Here is a 24,063-nt window from a genome sequence, read left to right as displayed (position 1 = left end):
TGGCCAACACCTAACAGCTTGCCAATTAATGTGTCCACCTTCTTTTGAATTTTAGGACATAGTAAACCAGAAGACTTCTTGTTGAGTTAATCGATCGATGGAATCACCCAAAAGGGGGATTAATTGGCAATAAAAATATTGGTGGAAGCTTTTGCAGAAAATTGAAAGTAATTGCACAGCGATTTACAGTGGTTCGACTTTATCAACCAAAATCTATGTCCACTACCTTAGCTATCCACACTAAGGATTTTCCAACAAATTCACTAATTTGTTCTTTCTTTTGAGGCCAAAGAGATAACCTTACAACTCCCTCAAGAATATACCCCAAATCTTGAGAACACTCTTTTCTCAAAGAGAAGATTACAAATTTGCAAACTTACAAGAAAAAACCTCACTAGGAAAATATGTTTGCATAATTCTAGAACAAAGAAAGAACACTCAAGAATAAATACAATTGAGCACAATAAGTGTTCTTGAAAGCAAAATGAATATTGAATGAAAAATAGGCTTTAAAATGCTCAAACTTGAGGTTTGATGCTTTCTCTTTGATTCTCTCTTGATTCTAGTTGCTTGATGTTTCTTGTTATTGATCAATGGCTTCTAAGCTTGTTTAAATACACCTTAAAATGATTCTAAACATTGGGGATGATTAGTGGAATCAATAGAGCCGTTATTGTGTGAAAACAATTAATAAAACTGGTTGGAAGCATCAGTGCATCGATGCATGACCATAGTGCATCGGTGCATCGGTTTAAAATTCAAATATTTTTGTCCGTTGGAACACTTAGTGCATCGGTGCACCAAGTGTGCATCGATTCATAAAATGCATTCGATGTTTGAAAATAGCCTGAGTGCATCGGTGCATTGCTTGTGCATCGATGCATGAAATGCATTCGATGTTTTAATAAAACCCAAGTTCATCGATGCACAGAGAGTGCATCGATGCATGAAATGCATTTGATGTTCAATTTATTCAATGGTGCATCGATGCATGGATTGATGCATCGGTGCATGCCTTTGAAAAATTGATTTAAGGCTTGATTTTGGTTCAAAATACTTTGTGAAAATTGTTTCAAAAATAGTTTAAGTACAAATCACAATTTTACACATTTAGTAAGGATTAAAATTGATCTTGAAAGACTTGGAGTAATAATTTGATATCCGATTAATTAATTTGAATATACCTTAGAAAATCATTTGTAAAATCTTAAAATTCATTTAACTTAATTTGTTATATCGAAATATCAAAATGTTTTCAATAATCTCCCCCTTTTTGATATAACAAAACACTTGAGTAATTTTAAGATTTTCTTTGAAAAACTATTTTGAAAATCAAGTTTGAAATTACTCCCCCTTACTATAACATTTCTCCCCCTTTAAATCATTTTACACTTCTCCCCCTTTTTGTTAAATCAAAAAGACTCTAAAATAACTTTACACAAGGTTTTGAAAAACTTAGCCAATTTATATTTAGAAACTTAAAGATTAAGCTGTTAAGATCAAAGATCAAAAGAGAGATTAGCCATTAGTTTCATAATCAATATTCATTATAAAATGTGAAATGACATAATTGGTTATAATGCAACTAATAAGTAAATGATGCAAAAATTAAACGAAACCAAATAAGTTCAAACAACCAATGATTCAACTCCAAAAACAACAAAAATGTTTAATCAATCCAAGTTTTAAGTTTAATTCCAAATATAATCAAACTAAAATAAGTCTAATCATCCATAGAAGGATCGGGAGGCAGAGGAGGAAATCGGGCTTGCATCTCAAGAGAGAGAGCATCCATGCGTGCAAGCATCTCCCTTTGAAACTCCATCTGACGAGCTTCCAAAGTGTCTAAGCGTTGATTTACTGCTTCGTGAGTAGCAGTCAAGTGGGATTCGATGGAAGCATACCGTAAAAAAAATGTCTCCAAAAACGAACGAAAATATGAAGGCATTTGATCTTCTTGTGGAGATGGTTCCGGTGCAGGCTCATCATCGAGTACGTGATCATCGATGTCTTGAATAAGATGTTGAAATTCAGGATCATCGTCAGAAGCCGGAGCCGGAGGAGGAGGAGGAGCACGAGAAGAACTAGGAGCAGCTCGTGAGGAACTAGCTCCCGGAGTTTTGAAGATGAAAAGCACGAAGAAACCGATGATTTTTCGATGATTTTGAGCAAGAGGAGGATTTAGAGTGAGAGAGGGATGAACGGTGGGAGAGTTTTTAGTTTTAGGGTTTGAGAAAATAAGAAAATGAGGCATTTTAACCCAAAACCCGACGGATGCATTGATGCATGACCTTGTGCATCGATGCACATTCAAGGCGTGCATCGGTGAATCAACATGATAAATCGATGCACATTCAAAGGGATGCATCGATGCACTGTTAAGTGTACCGATGCATAAAGCACAGAAATGTCAAAAATCCGTTTTAAACACTTAAAATGCTAAATTAATTAGATTTAGTGGTATTGGCAAACCATATATTGAAGATTAATCATGATCAATCAATCAAATTAATCCTTTAAATTTCATTTAAACATAAAATTAATTTTCATCAAGCAGCATAAACTCCCCCTAACTAATAGCAAAGAATGCAATAAAAAATTATTATTATAAGCATTTTTCATGTATTCTTAAAAGTGCTAAAATTATTTTAAACACTAAGTGAAGATAGGTTGGTCAAACCTAATTCTCTCCTAAGTGTCCAAAATCTTTCCTTGTCTAAAGGTTTTGTAAAGATATCCGCTAATTAATGCAAAGTATCAACAAATTCTAGAACTACATCTTCCTTAGTGACATGGTTTTTAATGAAGTGATGTCTTGTTTCAATGTGCTTAGTTCTAGAGTGTTGGATGGAACTTTTAGTGAGACAAATAGCACTAGTATTGTCACACTTGATAGGAATAGTACCTACTTCAATTCCATAATCAAAAAGTTGTTGTTTCATCCATAAAACTTGTGCACAACAACTACCGGCTGAAATGTATTCCGCTTCAGTGGTAGATAATGCAACATAATTTTGTTTCTTTGAAAACCAAGAAATCAACATATTTCCAAGGAATTGGCAAGTACCGGCTGTGCTTTCCTATCTAATTTGCATCCTCCATAATCCGCATCAGAAAAGGCATGCAAGCTAAAGCTAGAGTCTCTAGGACACCAAAGTCCTAAACTAGGAGTGTCCTTAAGGTATCTAAAGATTCTCTTAACAACTAGTAAATGTGATTCCTTAGGGAATTATTAAAATCTAGCACATAAGAAAACACTAAACATAATGTCCGGTCTACTTGCAGTTAGATACAGTAAAGATCCAATCATTGACCTATATAATTTAACATCTACACATTTACCTTCTTCATCTAAGTCAAGCTTTGTTGAAGAGCTCATTAGAGTGTCATGAGGCTTGCCATTTTCCAGTCCAAATTTCTTGAGCATATCTTTGACGTACTTAGATTGATTGATGAAGATACCATCTTTTCTTTACTTGATTTGGAGTCCCAAGAAAAATGAGAGCTCCCCCATCATGCTCATTTCGAATTCGCTTTGCATTAGCTTAAAAAATTCTTGGCAAAGAACATCATTAGTAGAACCAAATATTATATCATCTACATAAATTTGAACTACTAATAAATATTTACCTTTATGTTTTAAAAATAATTTAGTGCCAACTTTCCCTTTTGAAAAACCTTTTTCAATTAAAAAGTTTGACAATCTTTCATACCAAGCTCTAGGAGCTTGTTTTAAACCATAAAGTGCTTTTGTCAATTTAAGAACATGATCCGGAAATTTTGAATCTTCAAAACCTGGAGGTTGTTCCACATAGACTTATTCCTTTATAAAACCATTTAAAAATGCACTTTTAACATCCATTTGATATAATTTAAATTCATGAAAACATGCAAATACTAACAACATTCTAATTGCTTCCATCCTAGCTACGGGAGCGTATATTTCATCATAGTCTATGCCCTCTTCTTGAGTATACCCTTAAGCAACAAGTCTAGCCTTGTTTCTCACTATATTACCACTCTCATCAAGCTTATTCCTATATACTCATCTAATACCTACAGTAGATTTATTACTAGGCCTTTTAACTAATGTCCATACTTTACTTCTCTCAAATTGATTTAACTCTTCTTGCATAGCCATAATCCAATGTTCATATTTTAATGCTTCTTTGATGTTCTTAGGCTCTATGCATGAAATAAATGCAACATAATTACAAATATTTCTAAGAGAAGATCGAGTAGTTACCCCTTTGGATGGATCACCTATAATTTCACCATCCTTGACATAGTTGTACTCTCTTGGGGTAAGAAACTTCCCTTTCTTCAATGGTTGGATTCTCTAAAGGATCATGAGATTCCTCATCTTTCGTTTCCTCCTTTGATGATGATGATTCTCCAACGTCATGTCTAACGTCATTTGCTTGTACAATACCTACATCATCATTAACACAAGAATCCTTCCTCGGAAGGGGATTATCATCGAAAACAACATGTATAGACTCTTCTACAAATAAAGTTCTTTTATTAAATACACGATAAGCTTTAGAATGTAAGGAATAACCCATAAAAATTCCTTCATCACTTTTAGCATCAAATTTGCCAAGATTTTCTTTACCGTTGTTTAAAACAAAACATTTACATCCAAAAGGATGAAAATAACTAATGTTAGGATTTTTATTTTTGAAAATTTCATATGGAGTTTTCTTTAAAAATGGCCTAATCATTACTCGATTAATAATATAACAAGCGGTATTTGTGGCTTCCGCTCAAAAATATTTTGGCAAATTATTTTCACAAATCATGGTTCTAGCCATTTCTTCTAAAGTTCGATTTTTCCTCTCAACAACTCCATTTTGTTGAGGGGTTCTAGGTGCTGAAAAATTGTGGCTAATACCATTAGAATTACAAAACTCATTAAATCCAAGATTTTCAAATTCAGTGCCATGATCACTTCTAACACTAGTGATAGAGTAACCTTTTTCGTTTTGGATTACTTTTGAAAATGTGATGAAATTTTCTAATGCTTCATCTTTAGTACTTAAGAATAGAACCCAAGTATATCTAGAATAGTCATCTATCAAGACAAATGCATATTGTTTTCCACCCAAGCTAGTAGTTATAGTTGGCCCAAAAAGATCTATATGGATAAATTGTAATACTCTACTAGTTGATACATCATTAATGGATTTAAAAGAAACTCGCTTTTGTTTTCCTTTAGCACAAGCATCACAGATTTTATCATTATCAAATTTTAGTTTAGGCAACCATCGAACTAAATCACCTTGAATTAGCCATTGCAAAACACTCATACTAGCATGTCCTAGTCTCCTATGCCATAACCAACTATCATGCTCATCCTTAGCAACTAGGCATAAATTAGTCACATTAATAAAATCTAAATGCACCATGTAAATGTTTCCTATCCTATGACCAACAAGCATAATCCGATTAGATGCAATGTCAATGACTTTACAACCATTAATTTCAAACATGACATTGAATCCCTTATCACATAATTGACTAATACTCAAAAGATTATGCTTTAAACCATTCACATATAACACATTTTTAATTTGTATGGAAGAGATATTACCTATAGTACCAATACCTTCAATGTGACCTTTTGAATTATCACCAAAAGTCACTTCTCCTCCATTTTTGATGTTAAACTCTATGAACCGGCTTTTGTCTCCGGTCATGTGTCTCGAGCATCCACTATCAAGGTACCATGAATTTGGATTTGTTTCCCGTGCCTTGTAGCAATGCTCCTTTTCCTACAAACATAGATTAATTTCTAATTTTTGGTACCCAAATTCTTTTGGGTCCATATTCATTAGTTTCTAAAATCCTTGTCCCCTTAGGTGTCCATTTATGAAGGATATTTTTATCTTTAGTAGTAATGAGTTCTTTAGGAACCCATATACTTCTAATGATTTTACCATTTGAAGTTCTTTGAGGACTTCTATGATTTTAGTTTCTAAAACTTTTCTTAACAAAGTAGGATTTTGAATTCTCACCCTTTTCAAAACTTTTTGTACCAACCTTATTAAAAGAAGTTTTAAGATCATCAATCTTCTTTTGATGATCATCATGAACTTTTGAAAGTAAGTTATGCAAATCAGTATTTTTCTTTTCAAAATCATTAATTTTGATTTGCAATTCTTTGATCTTACTTTCAAGCTCATTGTTGGTCTTGGATAAAAGACTATTTTCGTTTTTCAATTTTGAAATATCATTTTTTTATTTTGAAAATAGAGTCTTATAATCCGAAGCCAAATCAATATAATCCTCTAATAACTCGTCATAAGATAATTCATCCGAATCGAATGAGTTAGAGGTTACCTTAGAATCTTCCCCGGTAGCCATTAAGCACAAGTTTGCAACTTCTTGTTCCTCTTTATCGGAACCTTCTTCATCCCTCCATGTAGCTACATGAGCCTTGTGCTTCTTTTTGGATTGACCCTTTTTCTTCAATTGTGGGTAATCATATTTGACATGCCCCGGTTTTTTGCATTCATATCAAATGATCGAGTCTTTCTCCTTCGATTCAGTTTTGAAGCCTTCATGAGGTTTGAATTTTCTTCCTCGGTTGGGCATCATCAACTTTCTGAATCGTTTGGCAAATAATGCCATTTCCTCATCATCATCATCGTCACTCGAATCACTCTCATCTTTTGTGGATTTGAGAGCAACTCCAATGTTTTTCTTCTCCTTCTTCTCCTTTGGTGTCTCGTCAATCTTATCGAGGTCCACTTCATCTTCAAGTATCATTTCATGAGTGAGAAGGGAACCGATTAGTTCTTCAAGAGTTAAGGACGTTAGGTCCTTAGACTCGATGATTGTCGTCTTCTTTGATTACCATGATTTTGGAAGGGAGTATACTAACTTCCTCACAAGCTTTTCATTTGAAATGATCTCTCCATATGATTTAAGACCATTGACAATCGTTGAAAATCTATTCGTCATAGCTTTGATATCTTCATTTAGTTTCATCCTGAAATTTTCATAGCTATGCGTTAGAATACTAATTTTAGATTTATTTACCTCATCGGTACCTTCATGAGTGACTTGAAGTTTGTCGCATATTTCCTTGGTGGTTGTACAAGATGAAACTCTTCCGTATTCATCTGGTCCAAGAGCACAAAATATGATATGGATGGCTTTAAAGTTGAGCTGGAACATTCTTGTCTCTCCTTCACTCCACAATCTTGGATGAGAAAGAGGCTTGATGTATCCTTCTTCTACGGCATTCCATGCTCCCATGTCACTTGCTTGAATGAAGTACATCATCCTATTTTTCCAATAGGCATAGTTAGCTCCATTGAAGAAAGGAGGCTTATTGACGGGCATCGAATCGAGACCGGAGTCATAATTTGAAGCGGAGGTCATTGATGACTTGATAATCGATGTAACTCTTCCCGAATCGACTCAAGAGGCGATTAAACCTTCAAATGAGTAAGGCTCTAATACCAATTGTTGAGTTAATCGATCGATGGAATCGGCCAAGAGGGGGTGAATTGGTAATAAAAATTTTGGTGGAAGCTTTTGCAGAAAATTGAAAGTAATTGCACAGCGATTTATAGTGGTTCGACTTTATCAACCAAAGTCTACGTCCACAACCTTAGCTATCCACACTAAGGATTTTCCAACAAATTCACTAATTTGTTCTTTCTTTTGAGGCCAAAGAGATAACCTTACAACTCCCTCAAGAATATACCCCAATTCTTGAGAACACTCTTTTCTCAAAGAGAAGATTACAAATTTACAAACTTACAAGAAAAACCCTCACTAGGCAAATATGTTTGCATAATTCTAGAACAAAGAAAGAACACTCGAGAATAAATACAATTGAGCACAATAAGTGTTCTTGAAAGCAAAATGAATATTGAATGAAAAATAGGCTTTAAAATGCTCAAACTTGAGGTTTGATGCTTTCTCTTTGATTATCTCTTGATTCTAGTTGCTTGATGTTTCTTGTTATTAAACAATGGCTTCTAAGCTTGTTTAAATACACCTTCAAATGATTCTAAACGTTGGGGATGATTAGTGGAGTCAATAGAGCCGTTATTGTGTGAAAACAATTAATAAAACTAGTTGGGAGCGTCGGTGCATCGATGCATGACCATAGTGCATCGGTACATCAGTGTAAAATTCAAATATTTTGACCGTTGGAACACTTAGTGCATCGGTGCACCAAGTGTGCATCGATGCATAAAATGCATTCGATGTTTGAAAATAGCCTGAGTGCATCGGTGCATTGCTTGTGCATCGATGCATAAAATGCATTCGATGTTTTAATAAAACCCAAGTACACGATGCATAGAGAGTGCATCAATGCATGAAATGCATTCGATGTTCAATTTATTAAATGGTGCATCGATGCATGGATTAATGCATCGGTGCATGCCTTTGAAAAATTGATTTAAGGCTTGATTTTGGTTCAAAATACTTTGTTAAAATTGTTTCAAAAATAGTTTAAGTACAAATCACAATTTTACACATTTAGTAAGGATTAAAATTGATCTTGAAAGACTTGGAGTAATAATTTGATATCCAATTAATTAATTCGAATATACCTTAGAAAATCATTTGTAAAATCTTAAAATTCATTTAGCTTAATTTGTTATATCGAAATATCAAAATGTTTTCAACACTTCTGAATATCTTCTCCCTTTCTAGAAGTTCTATTCATCATCTTCGCACGAATAATCTCCATCATGGTCAAGATAGGCTTGTCTCTTGCCTCCAGAATCATCTTGTAATATAAAAGGGTCAAAATACATTAGTAAAATGAAAATAACATTGAATTTACAGTAAATAAATTTTGAAATTATATATACCTTATTGAAATATTCTGAAAAATTGTTTAATAAGAGGTCACATTTTGACCTTGTGGAAAAATGAGATTTAGACCACATGGCAGCATCCTTTGACTTTAACCAGTTATAAGCATCATCTGACATCCCTCTTATTTTTGACATGGCTCTATCAAAATCCCTCATAGTAGTTTCCCTTGCAGCTTTCCACAAAGAATCTTTCAATGCTTTTACTTTATAGCCCTCTACATTCTTAAAATTTGAGTATAAATGCCTAACACAAGTTCTATGTTCAGCATTAGGATACAACTTCAAAATTGAGTCAACAAGTCCCTGCCACATTTCAAAACTAGTACAACCAATAAATATCAAGAGCCATAAATAGAAAATAAACAAGTACAATCAATAAATAGCAAATAAATGATAAGAGCAACGTAAGGAGGAGTGGCAACAAGGGGAATTGGGGATGGTAGTTTGTTTGGCTAAGAAAGTTCATTCATGAGTGCCATTTGATATTTATGTTTTATATTTTTCACGTTATTGTTAGAGGGACATTATTGAGGCACTGATGATGATTTGTTTGGAGATATTGTTTGCCTCTACCTGCGAGCCAGATGCTTTGTAGGTTAATCTGATTTTCAGCTTTTTCATCATATGAAAATACATACGACACTGCTTGCATTGCAAGGCGTGACATATCAACCTCATTTTCTTTTAGAAATCAGTTTCAGCTGAGACTTGTGCAATATATTTTGTTGGAACAATGATGTAAACCTTCTTTTTATAGATGGTTTTGAATACAAAAAAATATGGCTTCTTCCTAAAAAAAGAAAATAAATGATAAACTTTTACCTTTTGTGTATCAGACATAAATATGACATGATGAGAGTTGAATATGTCCAAGTCTTCTCCCAATAATTACAGGAACCATTACCAAATATCACGATTTTCAGATTGCACAACTGCCACTGCTATGAGATAAATGCAATCATTTGCATCAATTCCCACAGCAGCTAATATGTAACCCTGGTAATAACCCTTCAGAAAACATCCATCAAGAGAAATGAAGGGTCTATAGTGATTCTTAAACCCTAGTTTGCAACCCTGCAAACACATGTACAACCTAACGAAGAGTCTGTTGTATAACTTGTATATTGTGGTTGTACCAGGATTTGAGTGTCTCATTTCTCCTAGGTATTCATATATGTTGCTATATTGTTCTGTAAAACAACCTAAGACCTTTTCTATAGCCAATTTTCTAGCCCTAGAACATTTTACTAAACACACATAAGTTCCATAAGCTTATCTAATATCTTACTGCAGTGAGACAATTGAATACGTGAGGTCAGTCTTAAATTTTACAAAAAAACGTTTTGGCATTCCACTTGGCAGATATCAACCTTTGATTTCTTATGCCTTTTTGAAAATTATGTTCATTATTAATTGTCTTAATCTACCATGTGTCATCATTAGGATCCTTAGGGTTCAACTTAGATGCCCATAATACCCAAGAACAACTCCCTTTACTACACACAACTTGCACTCTTCGGTTATCATTCTTCTTAAATGACATGCTAAACCTTACAACCCTTCCATACTGCCTAATTGCATCTCTTAAGATTTCTTTAGTAGCAAATATGAGGTTTTTCTTTGAACTAGAGCATGATATATCTTTCTCAGTATTAAACTCAGGAAATCTTTGTTTTTACTACTTTCAGTGCTATCATAAGAATAAGCACTATGCAATGACTCTACATCATTATCACTGTCATAAGAAACATAAACTAGTGCAGTATGATTAGGCATAAATCCTAGGTTCTCTTGTACACTACTAGTCACAAATATTATATCATCTTCTTCAACTATATCATACACATCATTTTCAATATCCACAATTCAGACATTTCATGCTTAGATGGCCAATAATCAGAACCTTCAGATTCTGATGTTTCATTATGAACAGTTTCTGACCAGTAGAAGTAAAATGAAAAAAAAACGTAAGTTAAACTAAAAAAGAAAATAAAACAATATGCATAATAGGACTAAGATGTGTAAAAGGAAAAGAAACATAAGTTCAATTCACAATGAGAATAAAAAAGTATGCATAGTATTTTATTCATGAAAAGTTCTAACACAATATGGACCACAACTAGGGGTGTGCAACCAAACATAGGAGGAGATCCACCATAGCTGAAAGTATTTTCTTGTATAACATTGTTTTTTCCATTACTCCTGATGTGCAAAACTTGATTTAAGGCGTGTTGATTTTTTTTTTAAATATTTTTAACCTGGTACAAATGTTACCTATTCTTCGATATTTGAACAAAGAGAATGAATATTAAGCCCTCTTTATGTCTATTCAGGGTAACAAGTTTTCATGATTCAAACTAGTAAACTCTAATATCATGTTCAGCTATATGATCAATCATCCCAAAAACACAAACTAGTTGGGTGATCAACTATATTAAGTTCTAACATGATATATACGGGGATTTTCACAGTCTAATATAAGCCTTTTTTCTCAAAAATAGCACATCCGCATCACGGGATCAAGCAACACCACCACGTATTTAGCAGACTTCATCGTACCATGAACTTGTCTAGAATAAAATTTATAGTTCAAACCTATACTAGCTTTGTTTGGATTTTTTTAAAGATGGTAAGCAGTTGGGGCTGAAATATACTCTTCGGTGTTGATATCCTGGCTTATATCCAAAAATTTGGATCGAATAATATCCGATATCTGATAATGCACACCCCTAACCACAACTCCCTAAAAGTTCTAACAACCAAACAACAAACATGAAAAAAAATGTTTCACATTTAAGTCCCAACAACCAATATTTATAGCATCCATGTTTACAATATTTTATTCAAACTCAGTACCCAATACACATGCAATACAATCTGAAAAAAAAATAAGAAATTAGAACTCAATATTCAATACCATCAAACGCCATTTACACATGTATACCCCACCTATAAATCCAAAATCATAAATGCCTAACACATGAACTTAAATCTATAAATTTTCAGAATAGTAACAATCAATTTTCACATGAACTTGGCATCATTTACACATGCATGCCCCACCATCATGAAAGAAATGATATCAAGGCATTTCAAGCTTTCAACTTAATCGATTCCCATGACTATTCCCCACCTTTAAAATTCTTTAATCATGACGTTTTCACTGGAGTTAATTCAAGTAAATATGTCAAAAAAAATTGTACCATATTTGTCACCCTGCAAAGATTAATAGATTTTAACCAGTTATCTCGTAAATTGCCCTATCAAATATTATATCATAATTGCTTACCAAACATTATTATTGATAATTTTATGTTTTAGTTAAGGAGCTCCCGCATGCTTATATTGATTAGAAAATAATGAGTTCACTCAGTCCTCCACTAGAGTGGCATTGAAGATTCTTTCGTACAAACAAAATATATTATAGGTGTTAGTCATGTACTGATTATGTGACTCCAACGCCAGAATGAAGAAGCTACAACAAATGAAATTAAATATCACACCTGGATTGGTGTCTGACCGATTAAGATAAGACCCAGTTCTTCTTATATTTCTTTGGCTCACTATGAATCCTTATTAGTAAAGGCTAAAGAATTTGTTGTGGGATGAAAACATTTTTTTAAACATGAAAAAGGGTAATAACATTATTTTATTTTTCAGGCAGGGCCTCTCATTTTGGATTTTAGCATGATGGTGGTCTCGATTGAGGGGGTCAACGTGTCTCCTAAAGCAAGGGAGAGTTGAGATCAGAACACAACCCACAATTGACGAATTTGACCAAACTTTGGGCATGGGAACCTTAGTGAAAATACTCCATACAAATTCTTATAAAAATAAATTTATTTTTAACTATTACACATGCATACTCCACCATTCAATCAAAAAAATCACTGAATACAACTCAATCAAAACATCAAAAAAATAAAATAAAAAAAATCACCGAATACAACTCAATCAAAACATCAGAAATATTTTTACTAAAAAATTTCATGTTAACCAAGATTTAAACTTAAATCTATAAATTTTCAAAATAAAAAATATTATACGGCATTTGTAATCTAAACATCAAAGAAACTTTGAAATACATCAAGAAGAAAAACTTATCGTTCACTATAGTTGAACAAGCCTTCGATCGACTCATTTTCTCCCTCTTTTTTAATCCACCAATAATCAATACTCTTAAAAATAATCCTAATCCGAAAAAACCCAAAATAAACCTAATATGTGATTTTTGGAAAAATAATTCATTGACTTATCGGTGATTTGAGTTTAAAACTCATTTATCTTTTCCCAAATGTTATACGGTGCCGTTTCAGTAATATTCTTTTAATTTTTTGGGTAAACTACACATTTCATCACTCAACTTTCTTATCTCTCCTATTTCAGTCACTCAAGTTTTAAAAGTTGAGGGACCTAAATTCAAGTGTCTGAAAAGTTCAGTGACCATTTATATAATTTACCCTAATTTTCATAGCTGCAAACGGTATCAAACTGCCATGTCATCTTCTTCTAACAGCGGTTTAACGAAGGGGACCATATTGCAAACGGATTAAATGTTGGGGGATTGTATTGCAAGTTTTAAAAGTTTGGGGACCTAAATGCAAGCTTCAAAAATGTTCAGTGACCATTACTATACTTTACCCATGAATTAATTGTAGATCGATTATAATGTAATATTTGTTTTAAATATTTTTAATTATTTGATAGTTGTTATAATTATTTATATTTGAGCTCGTTATTTCTAAAAATAATAACGATTCTTTTAATTAATCCGTGTGATAATTGAGTTTATTTAAATGTATAAATAAAAAATATTTATATAAAATGACTTAATATATAAATATAAAATGTTTTAAAAGGTTTAATGGACTGTTTTCACCTAAATTATAATGTTTCTAAATAGCGATTTAATTTGTTTAGAATCCCTGTTTTTCTATAATGATATTTAATTTGTTTAGAATCCCTGTTTTTCTAAAATTTAATTCATTAGTATTTTATCCTAAATGTTAATATTCTTTTAAGAAGAAGAAAAATTAATTAATCAAAGCACGTCATATAACACTTATCGCTTAAAAATATACTTGACTTTCATAGAAAATGATAAATGACACTCTCAAGTCATCAAGATTTTGAACATTAACTATTTTTTACTCTTATTTTCAACATTAAAATTAAAATAAATTCAATTTAATCACTTAACTTTGAATACTACATTAAACTTTTCAATCAGCTTACCGTTATTTCTTTAACTTTTTGGTGAAATGACATTTTGATTAATTTATGAACTACCACATAGGTATTAATTAATATTTTATTACTATTATTATTATCTATATTAATTTATTAATATTATTTTTTATTAATTACCTGGAAACGAAGAAATGAAGCTTTGGATGTTTGCGGGTGCAAGTGAATGATTCCTACTGCAAAAATCTGGAAAAAGAAATATGAAGACAAAACAAGCATGAGAGCATAAAGCCGTAAAGTAATGGATACACGCCTTTAAGTCTAATCCCTTATTTACTCCAACCTTTGTCATTTGCATCCAAGAAGACAAAGTACATCGACACCAAAATGCAACGAAACCAAGAGGTGATTAGGGAATGTCAAATGAGTGATGTTTTTGGGTTATAGGGAGGACGGAAGTTTCTATTTAATATTTGTATCAACACGGATGGTAATGCTAAATCCGTGGAGTTTCGGGTATATTTTGGTTAAATGAATATTTAGAATATTGAGACAAATTTGGTGAAAAAATTTTGGAGTCATCGACCTCCAACGACAATGGTCGGTAGTAGTCAAAATGGCAGCCAGTGTGGTGGTCAAAATCCGTGTTCATTTATGGTTTGGAGAGAAATAATAAAGAAGAAGAAGATAAAAGAAAATAGGAGAAGATGAGAAAAAAGTAGTTTTTTTTTCATTTAAAATAAAACGACTTGTACTAGTTTAAATTGCTTTTTTATATATAACCACTGTATCCGATCTATTGATAGACTAATTCGAATCGGATACTGTAGAGGCAAACGCAACCTTCCGAATCCAGTTTGCTCTATTCGCAATCGTCAAGATTCGAACCCCTATACTGTTGATTGAGAGAAAATTTTCAGGGAGAACTCAATCACAAATTTCTAAGAATAATCAATGACTCAATTTTTCTTTAAAATTCAAATCAATTTATTTTTTCCCTTCCAAGATTGTCAATCCAAAGAGATAGAGGCAAATTATGTTTTGTTTTCCCTTTGACTACGAAACGGTTTCTAAAACATTATGTTTCGCTATAAAACTCAAGTAATGTGAACTAAAGAGTATATGTAGTAACTGAATGGACCATGACTGAGGCCCATACCAGCAAACCAAAATACTGCTAAACTCAAAACCTCTAGTTAGCTGATAAATGCTTATAACAACAATCTGATCTATTAGATGCATTTTATATTGGGCTAATGGATTTTCTTGATGAAAAGGCCATTATCATCTTTTGGCTTCCTAAGACAATAGATTTTATTAAACCAAGTTATCGGCTGCTATTATAAAGTAACGTTTTTGTTACCTTCGATGTCTTGGCCTTATCATTCATAGTGAGTGCAAGTTGTTGAGTTGTGGTGTATGCTCTTAAGTTATCGGGGCCTCTTGTAAAGGTTCTTCGAATAGTTATTGGAGAGAAAAAAACTCCCCATGGGTACATTTATAAAGCTATGGATAGAGCTAAGGAGACTATTTCGAAGAGTTTTGCAATGAAGAATGAGCACTACAAACGAGCTTTTGAACATATCGATAGAAGATGGGATTGCCAACTTCATCGACCTTTGCATGCTGATGGTTATTTTTTAAACTCAGATCTTCATTATGATAATCCCGAGACATCAAGTGAAGAAGTTATGAAGGGTTTATTTGATTGCATTGTAAGGTTGAATTCAAATATTGAAATTCAAGACAAGATCATTGGAGAACTAGAGATATATCAAAATGCTCAAGGTCTTTTCGGCTTACCAATGACCATTAGACTAAGGAAGAAACAATCTCCAGGTATTAAATTTAAAAGTTATTGGAAGTTATAATATTATCTTATATTTAAAAGTTTTTGAATTCACTAGACACCAACTTAAATTTAAGTTTTTAAAGCTTATACGATGTTTGGCTTTTGTTTTAACAGCGGATTGGTGGTTTATATTTGGAGCATCGGCTCTCAATCTCCAAAAGGAATTCTTAGTCTCACTTGTAGTGCCACCAGTTGGAAGAGGAAATAGAGTGTTTTTCAAACTAGTAAGAAACTCTTTTTTGTATATTTTTTGTCACATGTCATAACATTTAGTGTTTAATTACTTAATAACATGTATAAAAATTTGCTTTTTACAGCTTCATACAAAAATAGAAACAAATTGACACAAAGTCGATTGAATGATTTCTCTTGGAGGATGTTGACAAAAGTAATGAGTGGTTACTTGGAAGAATAAAAGATGACACTGACAATGAAGATAATTTTGTGTTTGATGATGATGATTTGACATGGAGTCAAGCTAGTAGAGCTATTGGAGCACACGATCCAATCTATTTGACTGAAGCATCAAGGATTATAAATGAAAGTTCTGAATCTTCCTCCAAATTAGGCAAAGGAAAAGGTGTAGCTTCTAACTCTACTCCTAGATCAGCTCCCACTCCGACTTCGGCTTCGATGGATAATGATGATGAGATATTAGAGGATATTGGTGAAAATGAAGACTAAGATGGCAATGATGGAGATAGTTACGAGGATGATGATGATTTGGAGTGGTGATGTATTGATGTAGTTGTTTGCTACTTTGTTAAAGTGTCACAACTCAAAACATGTTTGTGTGTTGCTTGTTGTTAGTTGACAGTGCAATTATATTGAATATTTAGATTTTTTAAAGAACTATAATATTATTTATCATGTTATTTTGAGTACAAAATATAGTTTACACTTGACTTATATCATATAAAACAAATAGTGAGTCCTCACATAAAAAAAGCATGTTACGCCTAGGCTCCAAAGACCTTTTGTGCCTCAGTGCGCCTTACGCCCTTAAAATCCAATCATATAATATAAAGAGCTTTCTTGTTTTCTTTTTTTTTCATTTTGAACTCTTAGAATATCTTTGAATGGTAATTTTACTTTATTTTTACTATGGTTTTCTTTGCTGCCTGACTCCTATCCCTTCTAAATTCTTGTAACTAAAAGGGTTTATTGCAGGCTTTGTGAAGCTTGTTAAGCAGCAAGATTAGAAACGATGCTTTTGATGGGAAGATACTGATTGAGAAGTTGTCTAAACTTTACTTCTCATTTCCATTAGTGTTATATAATTATATTAACACTCTTGAGTCTTGACTACTGGAATCTAGTCAATTTTTATATTCATAACTGAAGAAGAGAATTTTTTTCTGTTTATCTTGTTTTTGTTTAGATAGGCATTTTCTATGTATAAACATGTAGATTTGATTGAGAATATATCGTGTATCTTTTCCCTCGTGAAGACCTTGCATATACTTTTTTATGATGTAAGCTGATGTGGCTTTTTTAGATTTATCATGTTGCGGTTCCCTTATTGCAGCCACATGTTTTTGTTATTTTCTTACTGTCTGGGAGTAGCTATGCATGAATTCAGTACTGCAATTTGCATGACTGCACAACCGTTCTGCTTAGAAAGTAGAAACTGTTGCATAAATTCATCCTAACTAGTTTTCTGTTATTGAAGCTATTGTTCTGGTTGGATTCTTAACATTTGTTTCTTTGTTTTTAATTTGTCTTCTTTCACTTGTATCACTTGCCTTTGTTCCTTGACACTTCACGAATTTTGTTCTATTTGTGAATCGTCTGTTTTTTGGGCAAATTTTTACATACCTGTGCTGTCTTTAGCTGTTTTACTTTGGACCTATGGCTGTTCATCTTAGATTGTCATCAATTGCTTCATCACTATTCTATTGTTTTCCTCTAGGCAGTAACTTTTAACTATTCAGACAGAATGGCTGATATGAAGTGGGTGCTCATGTTTAATTTTTCTCTTCAATGATCATCTTCATTGAAATTTAGGAGTGGTGTGGATTGCTTTCTTGTGTAGTACTGTTGAAATTAGTTTGGACATCATCTCCAACTAATCTTGGCTTGTTTGATGCATTTTTTTTAGTGCAGCCATTGATGGTAGAATGGGATAATTGATGAAAGAGTTTCAGTATCATTTTATTTTTCTTTTTTCATTCTAGGATTGTGTTAGATTCCTTTGTCTGTGGTTTCTTCAGTTTTAGTTCACAAGGTATTTATCATTTTTTTTGGGACATTTGGTACCATGATTTGGAGGTTTTACAATGTGAATAATCTTATTGGATTTTTTTCTTTTAATCTCCAAGTAAGCTTTGATTGTAAATTTAAGCCGTTTTCTGTTACTTGTGGGATATGAAGTATTACTTTATCAAATGCCAAACTCATATCATTTAAATTTAAAGTATAATAAATTTATGTAAATTTCAGCGGCTCTGATTTTCCTTTTCAGTGATCTAACCATCTTTGCACAGCTCTTAGATTGATTACTTTTGGAATTTCTTGGGGATATTGATGTTATTGGATGTTTATTTTGCTGAAGACCTGTTATTGACATTATTGTTGATTTTTGAATTACTTTGAGTCTGTTCAATTGATTTGTCTCCAACCAAATGTCTTATAATCATATATTTTGCATGCCCAACATATGGCCACGTATGTAGTAATGTAATCCTTTGAAGTGTGTGCTTCAAAACTCTTGAACAAATTTTTACTCTCAGGGGTAAGCAGTCTGAGTTCTGATAGTTCCTTGTTTGGTATAGATTAAAGCTATCGCATATGAACCTCTCTCAGCATAATTTTCTCTCTAAGTAGATAGCTTCAGTGAGAAGGAATAATTCTTGCATGAAAATTTGCAGCCACACCCCCTCCCCCCAAAAAAAACACCATCTCATTTTTGCTGAATATACCTTTTATTTCTTATATAGTGTTAGCATGAATTTTGTTAACATTGATTCAGATTTGTTCTCGATGGTGTATTACTCACCGGAAGAAGGCAAAACAAATTTTTGAAACATGAGATAAATTATTCAGCCCTTCCCAGAAAGACAGGCGGGTTTCTTTTCTCTATTTGGCTAATGACATATTGCAAAATAGCATGCGGAAAGGAGGTGAGTTTGTGAATGAATTCTGGAAAGTTCTTCCTGCAGCCCTCAAACATGTGTATGACAATGGTGATGAGAAAGGAAAGAAAGCAGTAACCAGACTGGTAACATATTATTCAACTTTGACTAGTTACTTCGTTGCATGTGTCAGATGGATTAGCTACTCGAGGTTTTGACTACTGGTCTGATGGTTTGATTAAATTTTTTTTCTTTAATGGTTGCTTTATCACTTTCGTAAGAAAAACTTTCGTTGCATTTATATGATAATGTTCAGGTTAACATATGGGAAGAGAGAAAAGTTTTTGGTTCTCGAGAAAGATAAAATACTCGGTAAGAATCTACCTCCTCCGTCTGTGAACAATGGAAAAAACTCGAATCCTATCAAGATAATGAAGAGGGATGCTCATGCAGTGAGAATATTAAGAATTTAATTATTCAATTCTCATCCTATCTTTCCACTTTATTCTAGCCATTTTGTTTGTATTATTTTATGGCTAGACATTTCTTTGGCTTATTTGTTTGTGATTTTTTGTTTCTTTTCCTGGTCATCTTACCTTCAGAAATTAGCTGTTGGAGGTCTTCCAGAAAAAATACTCACTGCATATCAATCCGTACTCGATGACAATTCAAATGAGGATACTGCTTTAAACAAATGCAGTGTTGCAGTACAAAACTTTATTACAATTAGGGAGGATGTTCGAAGTAGTTTAGCTCAAGGTATGAGTTCTGCTATGGGATTAAATGTTCTATGCTTACATTTTATTAAGATTTCATTTACCAATGACACAAGAAGAGTACACCATATTTCCCCTCTCTTTGTATGTACAGGTTTGTGTATTCCCGGATTAATACTATTACTGACATAGAGCTCTGCAGTTGTAATAAAGTATTTTCCAGTATATCCTTGTTGATACTTCACCATGGAAAAGAGAATGTTCAACCTGTAAAAATCTTGAATAAAATGAAAAGTAATTATGATTTACTATTCGATGTGTCAACTGTCAAATACTTTTATTTTAGATATATGAAAATAGAAATAAATTGATGAGTCTAAATAGTTACCTGACATTCTTAATCTTGGGCAGAGGTCTATATAGAAACTAGGTTGAGACAGGTTACTAAGGTTTCGAAAACCAATTTGGCTTTATTCCAGGCAGGTCTACTACGGAGGCGATTCATCTACTTCGACGGCTTATGGAGAAATATAGGGGAAAAAATAGAGATCTTCACATGGCGTTCATTGACCTTGAGAATGTGTACGATAGCGTACCGCGCGATACGATCTGGAAGACCTTGGAAACGAGACGGATCCCAACTGCTTATATCCGGGCGATTCGTGATATGTACTTTAGATCTACTACATACGTCAGGACTACAGTTGGCGACACCGAGGCATTCCCGGTGAAAATAGGACTCCACCAGGGGTCGGCTCTTAGCCCTTACATCTTCGCCTTGATTATGGATGACATCTATTGTGCGACTCCAGACGGTGTTCCATGGTGTATGCTTTTCGCTGACGACATTGTCCTAATTGCTGAAACAAAAAATGAACTGAATAGAAGACTTGCTACCTGGAAGACTGTTTTGGAAGAAAAATGTCTAAGGATCAATATTGAAAAGACAAAGTATTTATGTTCAAACTTCAGTGGGAACCAAAACGATGAAGATGTAAAAGTATGCATCGAAGGACACGTTCTCCCCTAAAAGGATTGTTTCAAGTACCTAGGGTCTATGATGCATAAAGATGGGGGTGTAGATGATGACGTTACACACCGTATAAAGGCGGGATGGCTAAAGTGGAGGGCTGCTACTGGGGTTTTGTGTGACAAGAAGATGTTTCTAAAACTCAAGGGAAAATTTTATAGAATGGCAATAAGACCAGCGCTGCTATATGGATCAAAATGTTGGGCAATCAAGAAGGATCACTTAAGGAGGATGGAGGCCGCAGAAATGAGAATGCTCCGATGGACATGTGGTAGGACTCTGTGGGACATGACACCAAACTCTGCTATTAGGATGTCCTTGGGGGAAGTGCATGTATCTGAAAAATTAAGGGAGGGAAGACTACGGTGGTTTGGGCATGTCCTTAGGCGACAACCGTCGGATGCGGTCAGGAGGGTAAAGTCAATTTCAGTCGACGGTGCCAGAAGTAGAAGACGACCAAAGAGGAAGTGGGTAGACTGCTTGAGATCTGATTTGAAGGATTTATCCCTTACCGAGGACATGACCTCTGATAGGAAAGTATGGAGACTTAAGACCAGGGTAGCCGAGTAGTATGGGTCAACAACCATAGGGTGTAGCATCTCTGTCTTCTTTTTAATTGTCTTTGTTGTAATTTCCATTGCCTTAGTTTAGGTTTTAATCCATTTTGACTTTATTCCTTCTCGTAGCTTGCTAGCGCTGACATGCGTGTATCTTTCTCATCATGTTTCCTCTTTTTAAATTAATCCAGGACTTACGTTTTCTGTTTATATGCAGATTTTTAGGCATAGTTTATTGCAGGGATTACTTCCCATTACAGGCGCGCATATGAATGACTGCATATGAAGACTGTTCAACTATGTATGTATTTATTTATTTATTTATACATGCATTGTATTTAATTTGTATTTTTTAATTTTCTGAATTGCCAGAGGTCTTCCACGGAAGCTGCTCTCAACCTGGTGTTGGGGGTTGCCTATTAACCTACCTCCCCTTATCCCATTGCATATGGGAATAGGGTTTTGTTGTTGTTGTTGTTGTTGTTGTGTTTGAACCAGATTCTAAGTTGTGAGTATATGTTTCTCTCAATTGAATTTATTTTTTTATTGATAAAATATTGCCTATTTATAGATTACAAAGAGAGTCTATTCTAGGAAATATACAAAATCAAAAAATCATGGTAAAATCCCTAAAAGTCAGCATCTATGAATTAGGGAATTAAATTTCTTAATTTTCAGTAATTTGTTCCAATTTATAGCCTACAACCTACACTCCCCCTTAAGCTGGTGAGTATATATTGTAGAGTCTCAGCTTGGATGTAATTTCATCAAATGTAACTCTTGGAAGGGCCTTGGTGAGAACATCAGCTTGCTGATCTTTAGTAGAGACAAATTTGAGTTTAGAAACTCCATTGTTCACCTTCTCAGAGATGAAGTGTCTATCTATCTCAACATGTTTAGTTCTTTCATGATGCACAGGGTTTTTGGCTATACAAAATGGTTGATTTGCTATCAGTTTGTAGCTCAAATTGTTTGGAATCACTGAGTCCCAATTCTGTTACGAGTCTTTGTAGCCATATTCCTTCATAGATTCCTAGTGCAATTGTCTTGTATTCTACCTCAACACTACTCTTGGCTACAAACGGTTACTTTTTGCTCCTCCAAGTTTCCTCACACAAATTAGCAATAACAACTTGTTGACCTTCCATATGTCAGTTCCTTGTCCATCTTGAATCAGTGAGAACTTTAACTGTTTTGTCTTCATTTTTCTTGAAAAATAAACCATGTACAGGAGTAAACTTGAGGTATCTCAAAATTTTATTCACTGCCTCAAGATGTTCTTCTCTAGGATCACACATGTGTTGGCTCACAATACTAACTAAGAAAGCTATATCAGGTCTTGTAAGAGACAAATAAATGAGTTTCCCAACCAACCTTTAATACTTCTCCTTGTTGACTGGACTGCCTGTCTCTTTCCTTCTTAGCATGAGGTTGGTTTCCATAGGAGTATCTGTTGGTTTGCACCTTAGCATCCCAGTTTCCGAGAGTAAATCAAGGATATATTTCCTTTGATTGATAACCAGACCAGCCTTTGTTCTAGCTACTTCTATCCCTAGGAAATATTTGAGATTGCCAAGATCCTTTGTTTCAAGTTTCTTATTTCATCATTTTCATTTTCAGTAATCATAATGTCATCAACATAAACAATTAAAATAGCTTTCTTACCACTTTGTATTACCTTTACGAACAAGGTATGGTCCTCTTGGCATTGTTTATAGACATTTTTTATAATGACTTTTGTAAATCTGTCAAACCATGCCCTTTGGGATTGCTTCAGACCGTAGAGAGATTTCTTCAACTTGCAAACCTTTTTATGATCATATTTTTCTTCCATTCTCGATGGAACTTGCATTTACACTGCTTCTTCAAGTATTCCATTTAGGAAGTCATTTTTTATATCGAATTGATGAAGTATCCAGTCCTCATTTACTGCTAATGATAGCAAGACCCTCACTGTTTTTCACTGTAAAAACCCATTTACCTCCTTTTATAAACACTTAGCTCCCTTTTTCACTGTAAAAACTGGGGCAAAAGTCTCTTGGTAGTTTATTAGGATTGTGTGAATCCCATAGCCACTAGTCTAGCTTTGTACCTTTCAATGCTTCCATCTGAGTTGTATTTCACTGTAAAAACCCATTTACATCCAACTGGTTTCTTTCCTTGTGGTAACTCTGTTAATATACATGTCTCATTGCTCTCTAATGCATTGATTTCCTCTTCAACAACCTTCTTCCACCTTGGATCTTCTAAAGCTTCCTCTATAGTTTTAGGAATAACAACTTTGTCAAGTTGGGCAGTTAATGCCCTAAATGAAGGCTTCAAGTTTCCATAGGCTACAAATCTTTGAACTGGGTGATTAGTAGACTTTCTCACACCCTTTCTTTGAGAAATAGATAGATCAACATTGTCAGAAAAAGGAATAGGAGCTTCAGTTTGTGATGATCCTTTACCTTGTGAATCTTCTGAGGCTATTAGACTTGAGTCTAGCATTTGGCATATTCCAGGTTGTATTGCAGCTCCTATGGATGGCCTTTACCTCCTTTTATAAACACTTAGCTCCCTTTTTTTCAAGTTGAATAGGTTCGTTCCTTTTGGTAGTTACTGGTGAGCTTGGAGGAGGTAAGAAAGACTGCTAGTCTAGGAAAAATGAGGGTTGCTATTATAGAAAAGTGGGCTATTGTTCTGGAAAAAATGAGGGATGTTGTTCTGGAAAAGAAGATTATTGTTCTAGAAAAAATGAGGTATGTTGTTCTAGAAAAGAGGGTTGCTATTCTATAAAACAAAATTGGACCATAAATAGG

The 24,063-nt window shown here is 33.7% G+C and overlaps 2 long non-coding RNA genes across 3 annotated transcripts; one reads left to right on the top strand and one right to left on the bottom strand.

The window, feature by feature from the left end:
• Window positions 1-5,188: 5,188 nt before the first annotated feature.
• Window positions 5,189-22,230, bottom strand: LOC120170996. The gene is made up of 3 exons (XR_005520836.1): window positions 21,966-22,230; window positions 17,955-17,958; window positions 5,189-5,201 (listed from the first exon to the last, which is right to left on the bottom strand). It is a non-coding gene; the product is annotated as an uncharacterized LOC120170996 (long non-coding RNA).
• Window positions 18,404-19,752, top strand: LOC120170997. 2 transcript variants are annotated; one of them, XR_005520838.1, is made up of 4 exons: window positions 18,404-18,619; window positions 18,857-19,105; window positions 19,276-19,331; window positions 19,562-19,750. It is a non-coding gene; the product is annotated as an uncharacterized LOC120170997 (long non-coding RNA). The 2 variants fall into 2 exon arrangements; XR_005520837.1 differs by lacking the exon at window positions 18,404-18,619 and having other exon boundaries at window positions 18,636-19,105; window positions 19,562-19,752.
• Window positions 22,231-24,063: the final 1,833 nt, after the last annotated feature.

The sequence above is a fragment of the Hibiscus syriacus genome, unplaced genomic scaffold (assembly GCF_006381635.1).
Source record: "Hibiscus syriacus cultivar Baekdansim isolate YM2019G1 unplaced genomic scaffold, ASM638163v2 tig00111807_pilon, whole genome shotgun sequence".
Classification (NCBI taxonomy): Eukaryota; Viridiplantae; Streptophyta; class Magnoliopsida; order Malvales; family Malvaceae; genus Hibiscus; species Hibiscus syriacus.
The sequence above is the reverse complement of the archived record's forward strand: the minus strand, read 5'-3'. Positions and strand labels throughout refer to the sequence as shown.